Source organism: Callospermophilus lateralis, chromosome 15, assembly GCF_048772815.1.
Source record: "Callospermophilus lateralis isolate mCalLat2 chromosome 15, mCalLat2.hap1, whole genome shotgun sequence".
Taxonomy (NCBI): Eukaryota; Metazoa; Chordata; class Mammalia; order Rodentia; family Sciuridae; genus Callospermophilus; species Callospermophilus lateralis.
The window spans coordinates 29,347,512-29,354,772 of NC_135319.1; the positions used below are offsets into that span (position 1 = coordinate 29,347,512).

Consider the following 7,261-nt stretch of genomic DNA (forward strand, 5'->3'; position numbering starts at 1 on the left):
GTGCAAGAATTTTTGATTAGGAGTAACTATAATTTAGTAGAAATAGTATTGAAATAGAATGAAAGTTTTGATAGACTGGTCTTCACTTTCCATTGTGGATTTCTGTTCTATAAATAAAATGATTTCATTAAGGTCCAAGTCATATTTCAAGGCATTTTACTGTGATACTATTATAATATTTGGAACTCTAAACATACTTGCAACAAATCTATTACAGACAATTTAAAAAAAATATTTTTCAGTTGTCAATGAACCTTTATTTTACTTATTTATATGTGGTGCTCAGAATCTAACTCAGTGCCTCACACATGCTAGTCAAGTGCTCTACCAATCCCAGTCCCTATTATAGGCAATTTTAATGTAAGTTTTTCTATGAAAGTTTCATATCCTGAGAGTCCAAAGATTAGGATTCTAGTATGGTGCTTCTCATTATATATTGATTGCCTTATACTATGCAAGTCTGTTACTGTCTCTAGACAAGTTGCTACTTTTTATTAATGATGTGATAGTTACATGAAGTGCCCAAAAGCATTCTCTAAAAGTTGAAAACACTGACAGTAGGTAGAAATATCCCCATTTACTTATTTTTTGCATTTCACACACTAACCTGTGTTTTATGAGCTTTGACCAGAAGCACATTTTTGAGATAGAGTGATTATCTCCACTTCACAAAGAGAACTAAGGTCACAACATGGTATCAACGGGCTAGAGCCTAGGACCCCAAGTGCACATGTGCAGAAGAAGTGGCAGCACCAGCCAATGTCAGGACACACGCAGCCCACTGTGGAGACCCAGGGCAGGCTGAAGTCCTTTGGTAGGATGTTCACTGGCCTGGTTGGAGGCTCCTAGAGCTAGGGCAATGAGGCCGTCTGTGGTGATATCAGTGGTAGTGATGGCCTTGGCAGGTAGGGGAGATGAAAGGTAGCCAAACCCCTCTGGGAGATGTAACAACATACAATATTAATCAGTTGAAGAGATTAAACTAGGTCATCTTTCCAGTCAGCTAGGAGGACAAGTTGTACAAGGATGTGCACTTGCTGATTTCAATGATACTGCTATAGCTGCAGCATGCTCCAAAGTGGATCATTTGCAGAATCAGAAGACACTTGCCATCATGACACTAGGATGTCTCACATCTTGTCAAGCCTCGGAATTGGAACCGAAATGTTAACAAAGTCTTAAACATCTGTGAGCAAGATGGCAGTTTTAGTTGTCATGTGTTTAGTTGTAGATAGATAGAATACCTTCATTTCACTTATATATATGTGGTACTGAGGATCAAACCCAGTGCTAGGCAAGTGCTGTTCCACTGAGCTACAACCCCAGCTCCAAGATGATAGTTCTGACAATGTCTATCTGCAATCCAGATCAACAACCAGTCAGCAATTGATGCCTATGTAATTTTGTTTTAGAGATTACTGAGACAAAGAGCTACTTGGAGGAGATAGAGCCAGCAGATGCTCATGTGCTTCAGAAAAACCTCAAAGTCCCTTTTGGTCAGAGTGCAGATGATCAGAAAAGTGACAACTGAACAAACTATAAATGAACCTTCTTGTACCTTCTTGTTGCCAAACAACAGAGAGGACTGTTGATTATCCCCACTTTTCTTCCCTCCCTTTTACTTGTTTTTTCTCCTTTGTTTTCTTTCCCCTAGAAGTTTTAATACTTTCAAGGACTTTTAGAAAGGATCATGCTTGGATTGTTTTATTTCTTTTATTTTTGCAAGATGATTTGATTAAAGGAACTGTTACATGGTCTCCTGGGAAACTGAGATAATGTGAAGATCCTCCTTAACCTGGATTCTTGCAATCATCCTAAAAAGATTTCAGACATGTTGTAACAGGGGTTCACTGGATGCTTTGACTATATCCCTTGTGGCTTTGAAACTTACTTTTTTTTTTTCTTTTTTCCAACCTTCTTCCTGGTCATTTTTTCTCTAATCTTCTCCTTCCTGATCTTTTCCTCTCTGATCTTCTTTTTCCTAACCTTTTCCCAGATCTTCTCTGATCTTCTTTTCCCTAATCTATTCCTCCCTAATTTTCTTTTCCCTGATTTTCTCCTTCTTGATCTTTCCTCCCCAATCTCATTTTCTCTGAATCACCTCTACAACAGCGCCCTGTTTCTCCTGAGGGGCAGAATCATAGCCTTTGGGACAGGAGTCCTTTGTGTTTCTCTTTCTCTTTTGCTAGCAAAGCAATAAAACTTCTTTTCTCTTTTTTCTTGTCTTTTTATTTTTTTTCAAAAACCATGTCCTCATTATTGAATTGACATTTGGGGACAAGGACGGAGATTTGAGCAACAAAGTCACTCATAGTAACAAACACGATTTTATTAGAAGAGTTAGGAAAGAGAACAGTCTCAAGGGAGAGAGTGAGAAGAGAAGGAAGGTGCACCCCTTCTACCTTCCACTTTTAATGGGAGTCCCTGGGAAGTTTGGAGTCCTGCCCAAATCCATCTTCTGACTTTTTTATTCCTGGGCAGTTTTTAAAAGTCTTTTTAATTATGTACAACATCAGGATAGACCCAGACATTATCACAAAAGTATAGAACACAACCCAACCCAAGTCACTGACCACAATTTAACCCTGCCCACCCCATTTCACTCAATCAATTTATGGTTTACTTTCTTTTGTCCTTTAATGTCCTGTGGATACATCCCATGGTGGGACCCATTGTGCCACATCCCTGCACACACATACTAATGTTTGGTCAGATTCATTCCACTGTTCTTAACCCTTCCAGTCCCTTCTTCTTTCTTCTCAATCTCCTCCCTCTATACCTTCTGACTTTTGACTGACAGCCTAGGAATAACAAAGACCTCAAAGAGATGGTTGGTGTGGTGCTCACAGAGGACATTGAGTGCCCTAATTTTTTATCTCATTTTCTGCCTACTTCATTTGTTTATTATTCTTTGAATAGCCCTTAGCAAGCTTTCTTTTTAAAGTTATTGATATTGTAGTTGCCCAGATGATTGGGGGTTATGATAATTTTATTGATAAGGCAGGGTCCAGGCCAACTATTAGGGTGTGATATGGAAACAACAATTTTTCTTAGGAGTTAAATCTGTGCCTTGGGGAGATTTTACTATAACTAAGCCCCCACTTCCAGGTGCTTATCTTGACAGATAAGGCTCCCTGTGGTTTTAAGTCCCTCTTCCTTCTCCTTCCCTGCTCAGCCATTCATGGCTGATTAGCTGCCTAACAGGGAGGAGAAGGTAGCTCTGTTTAGTTCACACTAAAAATTGACAACCCCAAAATTTGAGATGTCAGCAGTTTTCAAATGATTTTAGCTCTTTTTCTTATCTCATTCTTTCACTTTGAAGGGTAAAACCTACAAATATCGTTTATTTCTGAAGACAAAGCAGAAGCAGCAGCAATATCCTGTTTTCTAATTCAAAGACAAGTTTAGTGTGTTTGTGGCCCTTTAAGTTTCTCAGGACTAAACATTGCCTTCACTCCACATTAGTCCTTCTGAGCACTCTGAGATTTGGACCCTTGTTATCCTTGTAAGAAATACAAAGTTTATTTGTGTTCTTAAAACAATTTCTTTTTCTCTTCTTGCTGATGGATGAGGCAGTTTGGGGGAGTATTGTTATACTTGGTCTGAAAGTATTTCAGTTATGTGCATTTTTGCTAAGGAGTGAGCTACTTGTTAGTATGCTTGCTTTTCCTGCTATTGACCTTATAGTGTAGGTTGGTGAGTTCATTTTTTCTTTAATATCCCAGCTATAGATATCACCTTTAACTGACCTAAAATTTTTGCTGTTGTATAATTTCCCCCCTATCCTCTTCCTTTACTAAGCCCAATAATAACTAGTGTAACTTAAAAATAGAGTTGATATCCTTATAGGTCAGTACTCTTTAATCAAACTAAAGCAAGTATTTTCTCTAGCACATATTTTTAAATATTTAAAAGGAAGCTTAGATGAACTTGTGACATAAAAAAATGTATTTTGTATCAAGTAAGGCAAGTTGTTCATTAAAAGTGTGGCCACTTAAACTTTGATTGTATAGGAAAGAATATCTAGCAGTATTTTTGAGAAAAAAATAGCTATGCTATTTCTTATCTGTTGGAGAACAACCCAGATTTGATTATATGCTGTACCTACAATATTGAGTTCAAGAATCTGGGATAGGAGAAAGTATTAAAAGTGGACAGCAGATTGTTCCCTGCTTTGAGTTACTCCATGATATATAGACCACAGTTCTCAGACTAAGTCTAAACCTTTTGCTCCCTTTTGTGAAGCAATAGTTTCCCATAAGCTATTCTATTTTGAGTTTACATGCTGAGTTAGAATGATTCTATACCTTGTTTGAACAAGTAAATCACCACCATATACTTGGCACAACTGTAATGAATAAATAAATTAATCATGTCAGTAAAAATAACTATCTGTGAACTTAACAATTCAATCAGAAACACATTGGTGCAAGAGTGTATCAAACTCAGAAAAACCAGGTTCACAAACTTATTAGCTTTGTGAGATTCAATCCCCTCACTTGAGACCTAAAAAGAAGGAGAACCCTAAGACTGGACCCAGCAGCACCCTGACCCTGTTACCTGGTCATTTTCCACGAACCTTACCCAGGAAAATCGCCACAGTGATGAACCTTTGAATCCTATCTTTGAGCTTTAGCAGAGTGCAATAACTTGCTCACATCAATCCCCCTCCAAGCTGACATCAAGGTGACACCATGAAACTGCTGAATCTGTCTACACCTTAGCCTAAAATAATTTCCCTGCTTTGAGAGTTCTGACCCTGAACAAGATGCTTGATTGGTTCATAATGTTATCTGACCACCTACAGTAACTCTTCACATGCATATCGGACCTATTTTTGCCCTTAGTTCAGCCTCCTGAACTCTCATGGCTATATTTTGTTAGCCTTTCTGTAGCTCTTGCTCTCTCTCTCTCTCTCTCTCTCTCTCTCTCACACACACACACACACACACACACACACTTATACACACACACTTACACATACATTTGTGTAAAGTGTGATGTGACTTATGACTACCAGGTGACCCACAAGTATTTAGTGAACTTCCACTGAGGAAAGTGGTCTAGCCTGTGAATTTATTGTTATTCAATAAATTCTAACATTGTGGAAAGGCTCGAATATGTTTGTTCAATATTATTGATGTAACTTGCTCATGACATTAAATAAATTGCTTCTACAACAAGTAGAAGCATAAAGTGTTAATAATGCAAATGACACTGTGACCTCTTTTACTGACAGAACTGGTTTTGTCAAATTGTTTTCTGGTACACGGGAAGTAGCATTAGTAGGTTGATGACTTTATAAGAGATGTCTGCAATACTCATGTTCTCCTACTATTGCCTCATTTTCAAAAATTAGGATTTTTTTTAGATTGTCAGTAGTGATGATTCAAGAAATGTTCTCATTAGACTTTAAAACAATGAACAGGGCTTGAGTTTTCTGTCATATTGATAAGAACAGAGAGACATGAGCAGTAGGAATATGAGGTTAAAGGAGTAATTCTATAAATCGGGCTGAATATGCTGACTCCCACATGAATTTTTTTAAAGCAGTTTACCTGCAGCCCTGCCTGGTTTAAGTCAATAGTATATGGTACATTCCTCAGCAAACTATTATTTCTAGGAGAAATGCAGGGCAAAAATGCCAACAAAGAAAACTCAAGTTATCCTAAAGGAAGGGGAAACTTTTGGGATCCTTAGGAAGAGATCCTGGAACTCAGGGAGGTAATTCCCTTGACCATAAAATCTTTAAGAATAGGTTTCAATTAGAAATGGTCAGCATGGGCCAAAGTGACCTAGAGTTCTTGTGGTAGTGGGGACTTGGAAATTTGATGTCTTTCTGCTGTCAGTCAAAAGTCAAGAGGTGAACTTAGGTGGGGCTATCTGAAAACTTTCCTGAGACCCCCAATAAAGTTGGAAGGCAGGAGTAAGTGCTCTATTCTTCTGAGAACCCATTCTCTTTCTTGAGAGTGTCCCTTTTTCCCATCTCGTCTAATAAAATCATGCCTGTTAACTCTAAGCAACATGTCTGAAACCTTCTGGGCATGTTTGCAAGAATTGGGTTGAGGGGAGCCTTTGATGAATGCCTCAATTTTGTGAAAGGCCTCAACACTGTAACAATTTGACATTTAAAGAAAGTTTGATTAATAATATTTTTTTGTCTTATGGAAATTTTTGGCAAAAATGTTTCAATTCCAAATAGGTTAAATGACAAAATTATTTTATGGAATGTTTTTACACACTCTATAACCTCAAATTTGTATTTGAAAATGTGAGTCAAAAGTAAAATAGAGGGCTGGGGATGGCATTAGAGCAGATTATGCTAAGTAAAGCTAGCCAATCCCTTAAAAACAAATGCCAAATGTCTTCTTTGATATAAGGAGAGTAACTAAGAACAGAGTAGGGACAAAGAGCATGAGAAGAAGATTAACATTAAACAGGGATGAGAGGTGGGAGGGAAAGGGTGAGAGAAGGGAAATTGCATGGAAATGGAAGGAGACCCTCAGGGGTATACAAAATTACATACAAGAGGAAGTGAGGGGAAAGGGGAAAAAAATATAAGGGGGAGAAATGAATTACAGTAGAGGGGGTAGAGAGAGAAGAGGGGAGGGGGGAGGGGGGATAGTAGAGGATAGGAAAGGCAGCAGAATACAACAGACACTAGTATGGCAATATGTAAATCAATGGATGTGCAACTGATGTGATTCTGCAATCTGTATATGGGGTAAAAATGGGAGTTCATATCCCACTTGAATCAAAGTGTGAAATATGATATATCAAGAACTATGCAATGTTTTGAACAACCAACAATAAAAAAAAGAAAAAAAAAAAGTAAAATAGATTTCTACAGTCTTCATTAAGTGCCAAGAAAAACATAAATATGGAAGATTGTTGGTGAATGAGTTTATAGGCTTCTTATCCTAAATTAGTAAAAATGTAGAAAAATCATGCTCGTTTCATTATTATCAGTTCCTTTAACAATCCAAATAAAAGTTTAGAAGAAAACTTTAGCTTTTAGCACCTTTACCTACATGGATAAGTTTCAGCATGTCATTGCCAAGAACAGAGTGCTTAAGTTAGAGAGTATAATTAATGTGAAGAATTTAGCCATTTTGTAAACTTACACATACCAAAATAATTTTTGATAGATAACTGAGTTTTCTGAGATGACATTGCCTCTATTTCTACAACCATTTCCCTGGACTATCTAAGCAGTTCTATGAATGCATCCTTAAATATGGCAATTAAAAGTTGAACAGCT

The 7,261-nt window shown here is 37.5% G+C and overlaps 1 pseudogene; it reads left to right on the plus strand.

Moving 5' to 3' along the window:
- Window positions 1–914: 914 nt before the first annotated feature.
- On the plus strand, window positions 915–1,531 carry LOC143381441 (N-alpha-acetyltransferase 50-like; annotated as a pseudogene).
- The last annotated feature ends 5,730 nt before the right edge of the window (window positions 1,532–7,261 follow it).